At 42.7% G+C, this 18590-nt stretch overlaps 1 non-coding gene across 1 annotated transcript; it reads right to left on the bottom strand.

The window, feature by feature from the left end:
• Positions 1 to 14966: 14966 nt before the first annotated feature.
• LOC117050511 lies at positions 14967 to 15157 on the bottom strand. The gene has a single exon (XR_004427090.1). It is a non-coding gene; the product is annotated as a U2 spliceosomal RNA (small nuclear RNA).
• Positions 15158 to 18590: the final 3433 nt, after the last annotated feature.

Raw genomic sequence — 18590 nt, 5'->3', positions numbered from 1 at the left:
AGAGTGCTGTCTAGCATTGGCAATCCTGATGCACATTATTGGTCCAGCAGGGAATTTGTACTTGATGACGTGAGAGTCGTCCCATCTCTATGGTTTCAGACTTAGTGCTTCAAAACCATTTTTTGCCACAATCCTTTTTGAATGCATTGCAGTTGCGACCATTGCAGACCTGATGTTTTCATAAGTTTCAGTTTGTAACTGTAGTCTCATTAGTGTTGTGGAGCATATCAGGATTCCTATTTTTGGCTAACATTCCTATAAAAATGCAAAATGCTTTTCCCAGCATGTGTTCTTAAGAGCTGTGGATCTTGCTGAGCTCTAGACAAAATAGACTGGAAAGTTCCTCCTCCTCTAATTGTTTTAGATGATTACATAATGTTGTGACTGTTTTAACTAGGGATGGGGGTGGGGGTGGAATGAGTTCAGTTCACATTTTAATGTGAACCTCCAAAATCCTCACTTCCTGGACCAACACACCTGCAAAACACAGCTCTTGGAATTCATACTTCTCCAAATTTTGTGATGCAGTTCCCCAAACAAACAATGCACACAAAAATGTACATGTTGGTGAAAAGTGCAGGCAAGTAAGTGTGTGTATCTGTGAAGATACAAATGCATTCTGTTAGGGGACTGTTTGCAAACATGTCTATACTTGGCAATACTGCATACACAAATAAATGAATTAGGAGGAATACACATGAAAACGTGTTTGAATTTCCATGCAAGCTTCATAAGCAAGCAAGCCAGCAAACAAACAAAAGCAGAAATAAGGCAACATGAACACTCTGTATACTGCTTAATTACAGTGGTCTCTAAGCAGCATACCGGAGAAGCAAGGCAATAAGACTAAAACTGCAAATTGCAGCAAATTTCACTGGAAAAAGTAACAGAAACTCTGCAGCTAGAATAATGGTGGCCATAATGGTAGGGAAAAGCCTACATAATAATCAAATTTGACAGTTAACATCTCATTCCAATACTTCTTCCTTGGGAGGTTCTAATGTATTTATGAATAAAAACTCCCATGTTTAAAGGAAGCTACACAAATGCCCTGCCAGTGGTTTATCCTCTGCTATATTTTACTCTGGAGAAATTGCAGTTAATTGACTACTTTTTCATGACACACGTGCTGCTAGTTGGTTCACAGGCAATCTTTGTTTGTACAGTTTTGACTTGTCACAGGATTGGCACTAAACAAGTCACCCAAGTCAGGAACTAGGCATTGCCATAGGTTAGCAACCAAGAGGATGGTTCTGAGGACAAACAAAAAACAAAACAAAACAAAATTGGGGCAGGGAGATGGAAAGCCAAGGACCTAGTTCTCAAACACAGCAGGTGATGTTGTAAGTTTGTGTGTCTACAGGTGGGGAAACATATGAATGAATGTTCCTCCATGGGGAATCCCCCCCCCCCCCGTGCATAGAAAATAGGTGGCAGAGGGAAAAGCTCTAGCATAGGAGCAGGCGAAATCTGGACTTATGAGATCTACTTTCTTTTTACAAGATTCCCCCAAATCCATTAACTTAATCATGTTAGAGTGGATCCCTGTGTGGATGAGCCAAGAGACAAGCAAATCCTGGCATGACAAGCCAATAAATTGAAGCACCATTTGAAAGGTACTGTACTAGAAAATGCATCCAGAAGAGGTGGGTGATGCTTATTCTAAAAAAAAAAAAAACTCTCTTCATTGTGGAAGCCCAGAGTCACAGATATGTTGAGGGTTAGTCTTAGAGATGGGGGAATCTGTCAATTTTGGTTTCTCTTTTTATCCCTTTTCCAATCTTAAAGTTCAATTCTCCATATTTCCACATCTTCTTAAAGTCCTTATGAAAATCAATTTGTGATTATTAAAATCAATGAAAATCAATGGTAGTGCATTTCAGTGCCCATCTTTCTTAATGTAACACCTTTTTGTAAGCAATTTTGTCTTGTCATACACATTTTTGTAAGCAATTTTCCTAATACAATATTTTTTGGCATGCTATTTTCACTAATACCTTTTAATGAGGGTGAAAGAGGAGAGTGCAAAATATGGTCTGAAGCTCAACATCAAAAAAACTAAGATCATGGCCACTGGTCCCATCACCTCCTGGCAAATAGAAGGGGAAGAAATGGAGGCAGTGAGAGATTTCACTTTCTTGGGTTCCATGATCACTGCAAATGGTGACAGCAAATGGTGACAGCAGTCACGAAATTAAAAGACGCCTGCTTCTTGGGAGAAAAGCAATGACAGACCTAGACAGCATCTTAAAAAGCAGAGACATCACTTTGCTGACAAAGGTCCATATAGTTAAAGCTATGGTTTTCCCAGTAGTGATGTATGGAAGTGAGAGCTGGACCATAAAGAAGACTGATCGCCGAAGAATTGATTCTTTTGAATTATAGTGCTGGAGGAGACTCTTGAGAGTCCCATGGACTGCAAGAAGATCAAACCTATCCATTCTTGAGGAAATCAGGCCTGAGTGCTCACTGGAAGGACAGATCCTGAAACTGAGGCTCCAATACTTTGGCCACCTCATGAGAAGAGAAGACTCCCTGGAAAAGACCCTGATGTTGTGAAAGATGGAGGACACAAGGAGAAGGGGATTACTGAGGACGAGATGGCTGGATGACTAAACAGCAGCAACAACAATTGTTTTGGGACAGGCAAATTATGTATGCACGCCTTTAAATGTGAAATGAATCCTATTTCTCCTCCATTCCTAGTTAGACCCCTTTTAAAATTGTTTTTGTGACCCATTCATTTACATGGACAGATGTTTTGAAATACAGCTCTTATCTACAACTAGATGCCTCCAGATGTTTTGCACTACAACACTCATTAGCCCTAGCCAGCAGGGCCATTGGAAAAGGTTGTTGTCAATTTCACAATTTGGGTATTTACTATTTCCCCACCCCCCTGCCTATGGGAATCCTGCATTTCTTTGAAACAGGTCAAAATCTTTTTCGCTTGAGGAATAGAACTACATCATATGCTTTTCAAGCCATTCTCCATGTCGTACCACCATTCTTAGGAAAGTGTGAGGCAACATGAGTTAAATGTCAAAATCAGTGACTCTTTTGCTGAGTGCCTTTGAATTCTTTTCTTTTAATGAGGCCGTTTTATCTGCATAATTGCACAGACTCTGTGCATTAATGAGCCATCCACCGATCTCCCCTAAGCAAACTGTCCCACTCGCTGTCGGTCACCAACAACATTTTACAGTGAGAAGACAAGATAAGGAGAATATGCTTTGTGATACCACAAAGGAAATGGCCTTCATTAGGTGCTACTAAAAATATTAACGAATGAGCATGCTCTGATTACTTTCCCAGCTGCTCATAATGTAGCTAGTTAATAAGAAATCCTATCATCTCATCCCCTTGATGCTCTGGAGCTAGAAATTTGAATTAATACTCTGTCCATGTCAGGCTTCAAAGTGCAGATATCTTTAGGGCTGTATGTGAGGGAATTTCTCTTGTAGCATTTCCACTTCACCAGCCCTTTGGGTTATAAGGTTCTGAATATTCAGTGTGGATTGATGAAAGGCATTTAAAGTAAACTTAACATGGCTTTCCCCTGCCTCCATCTTTGAAGCTTCTGTATGTCAACTTTCAGCCTCCACCCCCCCTCACCAACTTATGAATAATTTAAGATCAAACTGGAAGTATTAGCAAGTATATGAAGGGTTTCTCCCCCCCCTTTTAAAAATCTCAGATCTGACATTAAATGAATCTTCCGTGCAACACTTGACTGATCCAGAAATGCTGATGCTTCATTTTTATGCTCCCAGTTTGACTGACTGATATTCCAAGAAATACTGTTAACTGGTAGACTAGTATATGTTTTATTCCATTCAGAGCTTTCATCTTCTGTGTTAGAAAGACATCGATATAGGCACAAATGCTATAATCTTTTGATAACATCGAAAAATGGGGAAAGGATCACACAGCATATTGTCTGCTTATATGGATAGAAATGATCCTTTTTTGTCCTCCAGATAACTAGGGAAATCTATGAATGCACAAGCCGCAGGGTTACGATTGATGGGTGAAATTCCAGCCCAATTCAAAATACTGGTTTTAACTGTTAAAGCTGTAAATGGTTTGGGATCAAATTACTTAAAGGACTGCTGGACCAGTAAAAAGGTAAAGGACCCCTGGACTGTTAAGCAAAGTCAAAGGCGACTATGGGGTGTGGCACTGATTTCACTTTTCAGGCCAAGGGAGCCAGTGTTTGTCCGCAGACACTTTTCCGGATCATGTGGCCACTGGCCAGCACGACTAAACCGCTACTGGCGCACAGAGGATCGTGACGGGTGCCAGAATGCATGGAAATGCCATTTACCTTCCCGCTGCAGCGGTACCTATTTATCTACTTGCACTGGTATGCTTTCAAATGGCTAGGTTGGCAGAAGCTAGGACAGAGCAACAGGAGCTCACCCCGTCGTGCAGATTTGAACTGCCAACCTTCCTATTGGCAAGCCCAAGAGGTTCAGTGGTTTAGTCCACAGCATCACCAACATCCCCTCCTGGACCAGGTGTGCAGAAGGTTTGGTCCTCCAGATGTTGCTGAACTACCAATCCCATCAAAATCTTCTCAACATCCAAGTGTGGAGCTATAGGAGAACAACTGTCTGATGGCAACTTAGCAATTTTGTTTTATGTGGAAAAAAATGAGAGCTGCTGTTGCTGCATATTCTTTTGTTGCCTTAGAATTTATTTACAGTGGTACCTTGGCTTTCGAACATAATCCGTTCCAGGAGACCATTCAAGTTCTGAAACGTTTGAAAACCAAAAACTCAATAGCCAACAGCTAGGCCTCAGGATCTTGCACTCAGCGGAAGCCACGTGGCATGTTCAACTTTCGAGGCGTGTTCAAAAACCGAAGCATTTACTTTACGGTGTTTGAAAACCGAAATGTTCATCAATGGAGACGTTAAAAAACTGAGGTACCACTGTATTTTAAAAGACAGATATGATCTTGAGAGCCAGTGTGGTGTAGTGGTTAAGAGTGGTAGACTCGTTATCTGGGGAACCAGGTTCGCGTCTCCACTCCTCCACATGCAGCTGCTGGGTGACCTTGGGCTAGTCACACTTCTCTGAAGTCTCTCAGCCCTACTCACTTTGTTGTGGGGAGGAAGGGAAAGGAGAATGTTAGCCACTTTGAGACTCCTTCGGGTAGTGATAAAGTGGGATATCAAATCCAAACTCTTCTTCTCTGAGTTATACAACCTTACTTCTCCTTCCTACACCCCCATTTGGCAACCTTTTTGGTGTTATTTTCTTTGATGTTTGGTTTTTAATTGGAAAGGACTGTGCTTTCTTTCCCCTCAACTGCACAAAAGCTTTCTTTTCAGGTGGTAAATGATAGCACACAAATCTTTCCCATAGCACAGCTATTCATAACACGCTGCCAAACTTTTGCACTTCTGTGGCTGTGGATGAGACATTCAGAAGTATCCGCAAAGGTAGAGAAGAGTTAAGATGTGCTTTGTGCAGAAAGGTCCTTGGAGCTCAACAAGTAGGAAAGTCTTGCAGGGCTAAGAAACTGTGGTAAGTCTTGATGGGGCTGACAGCTGAAGCTGTAAATTCCTGGGAAGCTGGAACAAATTCATTAACAACTCTTCTGCTAATTTAATTAGGAAATTAATGCTGAAAGCTGTGTTGCTTGACTCATTAGTTCTTCTTTTGTCAGTCACAGCTGTTAACATCTTCCTTAACATATGTTAAAATCCTTTTGGGTTTTTTGCCCATAGCTTGTAAACCCTACACATTTCCTTTTGTATATGCTTTCTGTGTAATGTGTTAAGTCCTTAAGCAATATTAGTGCAGGGAGTTTGCACAGCAGATCTGTCATGAAAATTTTTCCCTCTGAGAAGGGAAAGCTTGAGGCTCATTTTGGAAACTTTATTCAAACAAACAAACAAACAAGCAAACAAACAAACAAACAAACCCAACAACACTTATTTGGTTTAAGCTTTAAAATAGTCATTTGGGCACTGCCTGGACTAAAAGAGGCTTTTCAAGAATACAAAGCGCTTTTCTGGAAGTATTCAAGCAGATGTTGGATGGCTATCTTTCAAGAATGCTGTCAGCTGCAAGATTCCTGCATTGACAGAGGATTGCAGTAGATGACCTTAAACAGGTGTGGGGAACTTTTGGTCCTCCAGATGTTTCTAAAATAAACTCCCATCATCCCTGGTCATCTTCTGTATTACCGTATTAACCACTCCCCTCCCCCACCAACCCCAACAAAAGTCCTTGGAAAAACCTCTTGGTTTAGATTCCAACTAGAGCTGTTGATAGATGGACAGGTAGAAAACCGAGTTCTTATTAAAAGGCAATTCCAAGTCAATAACAGCTCACTTTGCAGGAGCAACTGACAGGTCGTTAAAGTCTAATGCTATATGTTGTCAAGGAGATCCATCTATAGCAAGCTTTTTTTGTGTATGTGCATGGCCATCCAGGAATTACGCTTGAAGTAAGAGGTTTCTTATCCCAAGCGATTTGAAAAAATAGTGGATAGTGTTGCTGCTGCTTTCTTTACTATCTTAATGTTGCTTTTCAAAGAAGGGACTCCCTGGTTATTTATATAGGGGATGCTTAAATTAAATTTCAAAAATCCACATTAGGACAATACCTTTATGTGGTGAACTAAAATGTCACAAAAGCATCTGTAAGCTTCCCAATTTCAGTCTCTGGGGGTGTTGGTAAGATATGATTCCTGCCTCACCTCTATGCACATGGGCTGGGTTTCAGACATGTGCTACAAAGGCATTGCCTTTAACACACAGTGAGGCATGAGAGAATGTGTTAGCTCTACCCTCCCTGCCACAGGCGCTGGCTCCTAGGGGCTGAGGCACCTTTGCCCACCCCCACCCCCCGGTGGTTTTTTTGAATGAAGTTTGGATCTGGTGTAGCTTTATGTTGGCATACTTCACAACAGCTTGCACTCTTGTGCATAGGATTGCTCTCTTATTCTTTTTGTACATGGTGTATAGATTTTTTATTTTTTATTTCACAATCAAGCGGTATGTAAATATTGTTAAACAGAGAAAATTAAACTGGGGAAGCTGATGAGTGAAAACAAGATAGCTATGTTGCAGCGGAAAGTAGAGAGCTGATAGCTTGACCTGTTGTTCACCACCAGGCTGTACTTCAAAACACATTCCCACCTCTCTCCCGAGCACGAAAATTGCTCAGTGGCGATCTGAAACCAATCGGATTGTAGTTGCAGTCTGTTTCGTACAGAGTAATAGCTGTGGGTTGCCTTAATCCCCCAAAGCAAACAAGTGAAAATTGATAATCTGTTTTGCAGTTTGGATTTATTGCATTTATCTCCACAGTAACTTGATTTTGCGAAAGAACACGATTGTTGCCTGAGCCAGTGGGTGCATTTATTTTAATAAAATACAATTAAGCAAATGTTGACATTGCCGCCAGCGACTGCCTGAAAAGAAGAGAGACCCATTAAGCATTAAAAAAAAAAAAACAACCCAGAATAACTGGAAATATTTTTAAAGTCCCTCAAATTGTGTCAATATTGGTTGGGGGTGGGTTTGTCATTATTGATGCCATAGACACTGTTCAATGGGGTTCCGCGTCCCTTCTCACAAATTTAAATATCGGCTAATTAGACAAAACCAACATGGCAGACCTGTCCTGGGAGGGCATTCCACATTTGCAAGTAACAGCATCAGCTTCCACAAATGGCAGCTCCCAAGGCAGGATCATTTGGTGAAACAGTTGTCTGCATCCTCCCATCATCATGCTGCTATAAGCACTTAGCACACACACACCCCAGAGCCTTTTGCAAGTAACTGGTGAAAGCTGTCACTTAGGGCACCTGATCAAAGCTCCTTGCAGAGCCCAGGCGGGGATAGAGGCTTAGGTCAGAATTGGCCAAGGTATCTCAGAGGAATACTAGAACTATAAGCAGTCAGGTCACAGAGGCTGTCGAAAAGGGGCCTGCATTGCAAATGAGCACCAGCGGTAATTATTTACAGTACTTTTGATCCTGTCTGTGAATGCTATTTTTGGCTCTGCTGTGTTTCCAACAAGCCTGGGATTGTTTGTTAATTGAAACCACCTCCACTTCGCTGACAAGAGATTACCATATTTGACAGACTCTTTATAAGCAGTTCCCGTTTAACAGCGGATGCTCTTTGTTGTTGCTAGGCAGCTACACACATTCCAGCAGCTAGATGCTGCTCCCTGGGCCATGGCTAATTTTATAGTGGGTGAATTTTGCAGAGCTACAGCACGCTGCATTTTGTTTTGCTTCTCTGGTTTTGTTTTATATCTCCTGTTTTCCTGCTCTGAATAAAGATGTAGTTGGGACCACGGAGAGGCCAAAACAAATGTCATTAAAGGGTCTAAATACAATTGACGAGTTGCTATACTGTGAAATCATTCATGACTGGGGTAGTGATTAATGGTTTATTTCTCTTTATATTACAATTAGCAGCCTTTTGCCCAGGGATTATAAGAACCACCCCCCCCAAAAAAATCAGCATAGTTTTGAAATCACTGCAGTTTTGAAAGGTTCAGACCACCATATTGATTCAAAATGGCCCCCAATGGTATCTAAACATAGATGGAAACCTGCTGTTTGATTTCAGGACCCATCATGCAAAATTTGGTTATGATAACTTAAGAAGTGTCCATATACATAGCTAGCAGACAAACTGCTTTCAAAAAGACTGCATATAGCAGACTAGTGGAAGGTACTCAGCATTGCTCAAGAATTCTGAGGAACAGAAAAACACTGAGAGTTGTAAATGGATAATGTCACTTGTTAGTTTCCTGCCAAATATGGTTAAAATCAGTGGAGTCTGGAACAGTCCAGTCTGCCATCTTGATGTGAAATGGGCATAATACGACCAACACCACCAGTTCTTCTTCTTCTTCTTCTTCTTCTTCTTCTTCTTCTTCTTCTTCTTCTTCTTCTTCTTGTTTAGTCGTTTAGTCGTGTCTGACTCTTTGTGACCCCATGGACCAGAGCACGCCAGGCACTCCTGTCTTCCACTGCCTCCCGCAGTTTGGTCAGACTCATGTTGGTAGCTTCAAGAACACTATCCAACCATCTCGTCCGCTGTCATCCCCTTCTCCTTGTGCCTTTCCCAACATCAGAGTCTTTTCCAGGGAGTCTTCTCTTCTCATGAGGTGGCCAAAGTAAATGGACTAATATTGGACTGTTGTAATTCAAGGTTGTAAAAAGCCTGGAGATGTAAAACATGACTGAATGACAACGTAATTAAATAACAGCAGCATCTTAGTCGGGTGGTGTTTGGTGCCTATATTTAACATTAGTTTATCTTATTATGTTCATGGTGTAGCAAAGAATGACTTCAGTTATGTTTGGAATCCTAATTTAAAATGGATGGAATTTAGTGCTGGAGAAACAGTGAAATGATCTATAAACCATTACAACAGCAAAATATTCAGCTCTCGGTTTGATGGCTAATTGGTTTTTTTGGGGGGGAGGGGCTAGGTAATAGGCTACAGTTTGCATTCTACAAGCATAGATATGCTCCTGGAAACTATCCCTTCTTTAAGTTTTTTTTTTTTAATTCTCCCTGTTATCAAATTGATATAAATCATTTTCTAATTTATAAGAACATAGCTGTCTTATAGAAACCAGCTGCCTCAAAAACATGCATTTTTTGTGCTGTAGCCCTTCACAGTTAATAATGAAAAAAGAAATACATAATTGACTACAAACTTCACTTAGTCTAAAAATGGGATCTCCTTTGCCTGCAGCAACATTTGCCAAGTGACTTCAAAGCCTAAGTCCCCACCTTCCTGGAGAAGTTATCTTGTCAACACCTTCCCCTTCCTTTTCACAGTGCTGTAGACAAGCTGCTTTGTCATTTAGCAAGCGCTCAACATCTCTATGGCAACTGCTGTACGGCAGCTGAGAAGGAATGCATTAGGGTTTAATGTAATTTTAGCTCTTTCTAGTGATGAGCTGCATCAACTGGAAACATAATTAATTTTAATTTAACATTACAATTCCCCCCGTCCTGTCTCTCTTCTTAAAAACAGCCTATGGTGGGATGCACAATATTTAAAAAACATTGCATTATTATAGAAAATATTTAGCATAACAAAGTAAATGAGCGCACTCTTTTTGCAAGGAAGATAAATGGGATTGGTTTTGGCAGGCCATCAGCAAAATCGCAAACACCACTGGGCACCTGGGCACTGTGATCTGAAACCAATGTCCACTGAAAGTTTTGTTCCAGTCTAAGGTTGCTTCCAGATAACATTGGCTGTTTACTGAGCATTCATCCTGATTTTGTTGCAAGGTAGTTCAAAGGCACTGACTATTTAATGAGCATCTGTTTTGATTTGTTTGCAGTTGCAGGATGGCAGAGTTGGAATGGACCCCGAGGGTCATCTTGTCCAGAAGTCAGGGGTTTTTGTTTCTGTTTTTGCAGGACGGGGAAGAGGTTTGTTGTGCAAAACCTGCAAACCAATCTTAATTGCAACAACCAGAATTTGATGATCTATAGCTGAAAAAGGGACGCGAGTGGCGCTGTGGTCTAAACCACTGAGCCTAGAGCTTGCCAATCGGAAGGTTGGTGGTTTGAATCCCCACCACTGGGTGAACTCCCGTTGCTCAGTCCCAGCTCCTGCCAACCTAGCAGTTTGAAAGCACGTCAAAGTGCAAGTAGATAAACAGGTACCTCTCCTGCGGGAAGGTAAACAGCGTTTCCGTGTACTGCTCTGGTTGCACCAAAAGTGGCTTAGTCATGCTGGCTACATGACCTGGTAAAACTGTCTGTGGACAAATGTCGGCTCCCTCAGCAGTAAAGCAAGATGAGCACCGCAACCCCAGAGCCGTTCACGACTGGACTTAACTGTCAGGGGTCCTTTACCTTTACCTTTTTTAGCTAAATCCTACCTGACAAGAGCAACAGTCTGGAAGGTGTCTTAAGACAGCAAATTCTCCATATGTTGTTGGAGACAACAACAGAGTCAGGGCAAAGTTGGCACAGTGACTTTACAATTTGTAAATTATTATTATTATTATTATTATTATTATTATTATTATTAATTGTTAATAAAATATGATAGCACTATTCAACATGTTTGTGTTGCAATACATTCAATACATTGTTCCTAATTCATACTGGTTATGGCATGCAAATAAAAAAAAATATACAGGTAGGGATGGAAGATAAAATTGATTTTGTTTTCATTTTAATTAGAAACTACCTAATCTGCACTTCCTGAACCACAGCAGTTGTCCTTCGAAATGTTCCCTTCTCTGAATTTTGTGATGCAGTTCTATGACCGAACAATATATGCAAACATGTATACAAAGGGGGGAAAGCACACACACAAATGCATATATTCATGAAAATAGGATACAAAACGTTATTAGGGAAAACTGATTTCAGAAATGTGTGTATTAGTTAAAAAGGCGAAGAAAAATGTATTAGGAGAAATTCATTCTAAAATCCTGACAAGTTCTTATGTGGCCTTAAAAAAAACTTGCAAATTGCTGTGGAAATGTGGGGAATTGGATATAAGACTGGAAAAATAAGAAGCCTAGGGAGCATTCGTATAGCAAGATCTTGCAGAATGAGCAGGTTAGGATCCAGCATAGTTTGGCCACCAGAGCAGTCAAACTACATTCTTGGCTCAGCTAGAGATAGGCTGGTGTGCATCCCCCATCCAGGCCAAGACCCAGGTGACTGAGATGATGTAAGCCCTAAAAAGGGGGCATATGAGGGGCATGGCGGAGGCGGAGGCAGGAGATGAGGATACAAGGGCGGCGGCAGTGGGGGACTTAGCCTAGATCCTAAGCATGCCGCCTAGCTCAGTCACATGACCTGACAACTCAACATTTCGTATCATGGTGCCATTTTGTTAATATTTGTTTATTTTTATTTAACAAGTTAGTATGGACCACTTTCCTGCCAACCTAGCAGTTCGAAAGCACGTCAAAGTGCAAGTAGATAAATAGGTACCGCTCCAGCGGGAAGGTAAATGGTGTTTCCATGCACTGCTCTGGTTCGCCAGAAGCAGCTTTGTCATGCTGGCCACATGACCCGGAAGCTGTACGCCGGCTCCCTCGGCCAATAAAGGAAGATGAGCACCGCAACTCCAGAGTTGTCCGTGACTGGACCTAATGGTCAGGGGTCCCTTTACCTTTACCTGTGGACCACTTAAAAAAGAAAAATGGGTTACAGTAAATAGTGTAAAGTATTTATTAGAAATGCCAATGAAATCAAGTTTTAAAACAAGGAGGGCTAACAAAATTGTCAAAAATATAGATAATATCTACAGAAATTAGGAACAAGTATATATAATAAAATTATATGCCTGGATAGGCTTGCCAAAACAAGATTAGCCCCCCATATGTAACTGTTGATCTTAATAATGACATATATTCCAAAATTCGAGTGTTGTTGATGATGTTGATCTTTCTCAGCCACCAGCAGCTGAGAATGTGAAACAACTGGAATAAAAGCACAAACCAGCAGTCTGATTCTTCTCTCGAGTAGCCAATGCCATCTGCGAAAAGGATAATAACTGTTGTGCAGGCAGCTGTACTTCAACTCCTGGCAGCTGCAGCTCCATTCCACCTTTTTCAACCTTCACACATTAGAGAATGAATGCACCGGTGCTAAAGAGGATAAAGAAAACAGATCTACAAAGGACGCTGAAGGTGCCAGATTCCGTAAGAAAGATTGAACAGTTTCGTTGCACTTTCATGCACTCCTTGAAACTGGGTCAAAACATGACATCTAGCTACTTGGGTGTGATATGGAGGGGAACAAATCAGACCAAAATATTAATTATTTGTTATTTTTTTCCACAGTGAAAGAACTTCAAAGTGTGCCAGGAATCAGTTTGGCAGTAAATTTATTATTATTATTATTATTATTATTATTATTATTATTATTATTATTTAATGTTCTGCAGCAAAGGGCAGGGATAGATCTCTGCCCCAGCCTCTTCCTGCTCCCTAAACCCTGTTGCCTTTTCAGTTTCTGGCACCACCACCACCACCTTCTCCTCCTCCTCCTCCTCCTCCTCCTCCCAGTCTGGCTCCTTCTTCTTCCTCTGACCATTCATTGTCATCCCACCACCAATCCCCTGGCTCTGAGCCTTCTTCCCCTGGGGGTTCCCTTCAGGGTTCCCCAGCAGGTGCCTCCTACCACTCCTCTCCTCAGCATTCAGCCAGTCAATGACAGCTGCAGGGGGACTCAGAAGACATCGAAGGAACTCTGTCATCCTCTGCGTACACATGGAAGATGTAGTAAGTTAACAAAGCACATGTGACATTTCACAAGGAGAGGCCCCAAGGAGCCAAACACATTCTAAACACAGGAAGAAGAAGAAGAAGAAGAAGAAGAAGAAGAAGAAGAAGAAGAAGAAGAAGAAGAGGAGGAGTTTGGATTTGATATCCTGCTTTATCACTACCCGAAGGAGTCTCAAAGCGGCTAACATTCTCCTTTCCCTTCCTCCCCCACAACAAACACTCTGTGAGGTGAGTGGGGCTGAGAGACTTCAAAGAAGTGTGACTAGCCCAAGGTCACCCAGCAGCTGCATGTGGAGGAGTGGAGACACGAACCCGGTTCCCCAGATTACGAGTCTACCACTCTTAACCACTACACCACACTGGCTCTCAGTAACTAGCTGATGCCAAAACTAGGGGCGGTGTTCAACTAAGTGTAAGGTTAGCCCTAGTGCAATGGGACTTCATTCCCCATTCCACTCCATATGTGCTCCCTGCACTGTACCCAGATCTGCTCTGGATGGTTGGAGGAATCCCCAGGACAGATTTAAGGGGCATGCAGTGGAGGGGAGGGCAATAACATTCCATTGCAGAAGGAGAAATCCTTGTGCTCTTGACAGAATGTTTTCCTTAGTGCTACGTTGAATACAATCTTAGAGTAAAAAAAAATAATGTTGAATGTTTGGAGATGAACTGCCTCTGCAGACTTTAAGAACATTAGAAACAACCTGTGTCCTATTTCAACAGTGGTAGTATAGATTTTCCGTATAAATAATGGAATTTAATCAAAAAGCGTTCCAGTTAATCCTATTACGCAACCCGTTTGCAAGCATAAACTCTGTGGATCTCCCAAAACAAATTGAACAGTTTGATCTCTGCAGCCTGCTGTGAGTAAAATTTCATTAGCAATAACTGTCTTTTATTTAGCAGAATAGCATGGCAGTTACAGAACAGTTCTTTAAGCATAAAGCAAATGCTGATCAATGTGGAAACAAGGTTTAACCTGGAGCTGTTCGTGAATGGCTTCTAGCAATTTCCAAGCCTGACTGTGGGCAGAGACACGTGGGGGACCATTGCACCAAATTTCTCCGCAGAGAGAATTTTCCCAGCAGTTTCTCAAGGGTGGCGGCGGGGGCAGGGGTTCACTATTAGCTTTTGCTGAGGCTTTTGCTATGATTTTGCACCCTCCACAATGCCCCAGACGTAGGGTTGCACTGTGGCATTGTATGTGTGTGAAATAGCAACCACTGCAAAATATTAACAGAAAAATGGTGGAGAGTATTCTGAGTAAATTCTACAAAGTGGACATCTTTTTTTCTAGTGGGGTGAGGGTGGGGGGACATCTCTGAAAGTTTCTCAGAAGTTGTTGAATTCCAACACCCATCAACCCAGTGGTCATAACCAGTGATCAGGAATGATGGCAGCCTAACAACAACTGTAGAGCCATAGATTCCATGCCCCTGGCCTATTTCTAGAGGGTTTTACTGCCATGAACTGGAAATATTTATGACATTTCCCAGGTCCTGCCCTTCAGGATGGAAAGTCACACTAATTGGAAGGTGTTTACAGACTTCTGGAACATGAACCATGTCTCCAGAAAAGCTCTAGAAGGAAGGACTTGTCAGAGAGGGAAGCCACTTCGAAAGGGTAGAATGTGCATCATGCCATGCATCGCAGTTGGGGGAAAACATCTGCTTAGCGGGAAATATGGGTTATTATTATTTTATTTTTTTGGTGCACCGTTCCTGGAGGTACTGCAATACCAGGTCGATGCATGGAGTGGACGGAGCAAGCCCCTATTCCATCTCCCAGCTCCAAAAATCCATTTAATATATAGTCCTCAAATAGAGGACATATCCGATATTAAACTGATAAGAACAGATACTACACTTGATCTTAGCCAAAAGGCCGAGAAGCGATGAAATATGGGTTATTCTATTGCACCATGGTTTGTTAATGCAACTCAGGCCTCGTGACCCCCCAAAAGTAAGTCTGCTAACCTCTTTATGTCATAGTCTCTGATTCTGCCTTGCTAGCTGAAAGTGGCTAAGCTTCTTTGACCATGGTTTGGTGCACTATCTAAACTGAGCCAGAGAAAAAATTATTGGAAACAGTTTGATCTTTTCCCTTCCTGTGCTTTGTTTGTGATATGGAAAAGTGATTTAGTGCAGAGGGATGTTACGGGGGAAGGAAATTCTTCCCTGGTTCTAAACACAACTCCTCTTCCTTTCTTTGTACTAAGGATGTGTAAAGATTTTGCATTTTAATATAGAAAAGTAATGTAAGAAAGCTGGAAACTTGCCTCCCTTTTTGAAGTTGGAGTCTTTGGGTGCTATTTCTTTTTTGGCACTAAATCTTGTGTCCCAAAATGCAATTATTAAGCAGATGGCTTAACTACAGGCATTCACTCCCAGAAGATGCAATGATGGCCACCAATCTTAGACAGGGGCGTAGCTAGGTAAATTGGTACCCGGGGGCAAAAAAAAATTTGTCACCCCCCCCCCCGCATCTCCATATGTAGCTAAACGTAATGTGCAGAATCAAACCATAGTTTGCTTTTGACCATTTACTGAACTGGATTGGGCTAGTACGTTGGCAACCTGAAATGCTCACATCCATTTCAGCAAGTCGGAAACACACCTTACTGTGTGGATTTCTGGCTGTTAGAAAAGGCAATGCAGCACATTTCCCTTCAGAATAGCCTATTCAGCTATTTTCCTTTCTACTTAAAAAAAAACAAAAAACTGTAATCTTTTGTAAGCAAACTATAACTTGAAACTTAGCCATACGTTGTCTGCATTGCCCTGCAGAAGGTTTTGTCAATCCCTCTCCCTCCCCGCTCCACAGCCAGCGTTTGCTACAACCTGAGCCTTCTGGCTCCTTTGCTTGATGATCCGTGTTGTTGCTTGTGTCTTTTGCCGGGGCTGCTGAAACGGGTGGGGAGGGGAGAGAGAAAGACGCTGCACAACTGGGGGGGGGGAGTTGATCTTCCGGAACTAGTAACTGTCACTCATGCATACCCTAAATTTTGGGAGGGGGGCGAGAGATTAAGGCAGCACTTTTCCTCCTGGTTTAATTGATAGCTATAAGATTAATAAGGCAAACCGCAGGAGGAGGCAAGCTGAACGTGATGAAAAAAGAAAGTATCGTGGAAGGAGACTTGCTGCAGAGCCGGTTTGAGACCTCTAATTCAGGAAAGAAAGGATCTCTCCCCCCCACCCCCCAGCACGCGTTACCCCGGCTTTGCTCCAAACAAATCCACCCCCTCCCCCCAAAAGTTGTCGTTTTACAAGCACCTGAAATCAGGTTTTGTTTTCTTTTTTTTAAGAGAAACCTCTTAAATCGCCAGGGGTTTTTTTTCTTTGTGGGGGGGGGGGGGTTGAGAGGCAGTTGTGGGAAGGAGTTTGCAAAAGAGAAAAGTGGGAAAGTTGCCATTTGGGGATCTAGAGGGAACAGAAGCATGTAAAAGTAAAGACAGCAGCTTTGGGAGGAGAAACCTTCGAAATCTTTTTTTTAAAAAAAGGTTTGTGTGTGTTTCCTTTAAAGAAAGCCGGACGGGGTGGGGGGGGGGAGGGAGGCAACAGAAGAACCTCCATTCAGAGAGAAAAGGCAGGAAAGAAGTTGGATCTCTCTCGCAATGCTGCACAGAATGTTACCGAACAAAAGATCCTCTTCCCTGACTCCCTCACCTCTCGCTCGCTTTTGCATAGCTGAGTGCCTGGAAGGCATTTCTCATGCTTTTTTTGTCCCTCTTCTCTCCCCCCCAAAGTTGAACACTCTTTGCAAACACCGATCGGATACTCTCCATGCACACGAAAACACACACACACACACAAACCACCCGGTTCTCCACGAGGGCGCACCATTCTCTGTTTCTCTGTTGAGAAAACAGACGGCAGTTTTACAAAAGAAAAAACCAAACCCCCGAGCAAAAAGAAAGAGAGGTTGGGGGGGGTGAGGACATATGCACCCCAGCAACTTCCCAGTTACTTTTCCTGGTCGGTTTCATTTTCTTCCTCGCAGCGTGGGCAGCCTCGGAAAAAGAAAAAATACAAAAGAAAGCTGCAGGCGCGTGGGACGAGGGGCGGGGCCAGCGAGGAGGCATCACGGGCCAGCCAGCCACTAGCGTGGCGCCGCGCTAGCCCGCCCCTCGCCTCCTCTCAGGGCCACCCCCCCCAGCCCAGCAGCCTCGGAAGAAAAAGAAAAATACTGTACAAAAGAATACCGTAGGCGCGGGCTGGCTCTGGCTGCGTTGCTGATCGCGGGGGTGGGGCCAGCTCCGAGAGTGTCAACCCCCCTCCCAGGGGAAAGCTAGCTGAGCCGGCTGAGAGGCTGAGAGAGCAGCGGCCGCCGGGCGATATAAAGCTAGCCACCGGTCGCACATTGGGCTCACTGATCGCGGCGAGGGTGGGGCTGGCCGCCCGCTTCACCCTCCCCAGGGGTTGAACTGGGGGCGTCCCGCCCCCATCGCCCCCCCATAGCGACGCCCCTGATCTTAGATGACTTTAAAAGGAGATTAGAGAGATTTGTGAAAGGTAAAGGCCACCGTGGGAACAGCATGATGGACTAAATTGGTGTGAACCAGCAGGACACATCTTATGTTCTTAGATCTGACTGATCAATTAGATTATTTATGTCCAACGCAAAATCTGTGTCTTTTCCCAGCTGGAGTGGTTTTGCTTTCATTTTCTTGCATCTTAACTTCCGCCTCAATAAGAAATATTGTCCTCTGTGCTCTGTGGTGTGGCTCACTTGTTTCAACGACCTAGTATGTTTCCACCAACACGAGTCCATCACACTTTGAGTTGGGCTGGAGGCTCTGGTTGGTACAAAAGAAACTAGACTGTGGATGGGAGGACAGACTATTAACAATGCAGACCTCCAGTGCTCAAAAGCTTGCACTGGCTGCCCACATGCTATCGGATCAGCTTCAAGATTCTTGTGTTAGTGTACAAGGTCCTTAAAAACTGGGTTCCAAGATGCCCAGCTGCCTGATCCCTTCTATCCCTGCCCAATCACTGAGGTCTTTGGGGGAGTCACTGTCACTGACCCCGCATGGCTTGGATGCATGGCTCATAACCACGAGGAGTTGCACATTCAGTATTGTGGACCCAATTTTGTGGAACTCGCTTCTGGCTGAGATCTGCCAAACTCCCTCCCTGCTGAACACTCAGCACCTATTGAATACTGTTTTATTATTATTACAGCAGTTTTATAATTTTATAATTTTAATTTATAAAATTATATAATTTTATCATTTTATCATTTAATTGATTTTTAACTCTTCTGTATTGTATTATCAGTACAACTTTTAGAGACAACAGTAGTTAAGTGGAATTTTGTTGTTGTTGTT

This window comes from Lacerta agilis, chromosome 7 (genome assembly GCF_009819535.1).
Source record: "Lacerta agilis isolate rLacAgi1 chromosome 7, rLacAgi1.pri, whole genome shotgun sequence".
Lineage (NCBI taxonomy): Eukaryota > Metazoa > Chordata > Lepidosauria > Squamata > Lacertidae > Lacerta > Lacerta agilis.
The sequence above is the reverse complement of the archived record's forward strand: the minus strand, read 5'-3'. Positions and strand labels throughout refer to the sequence as shown.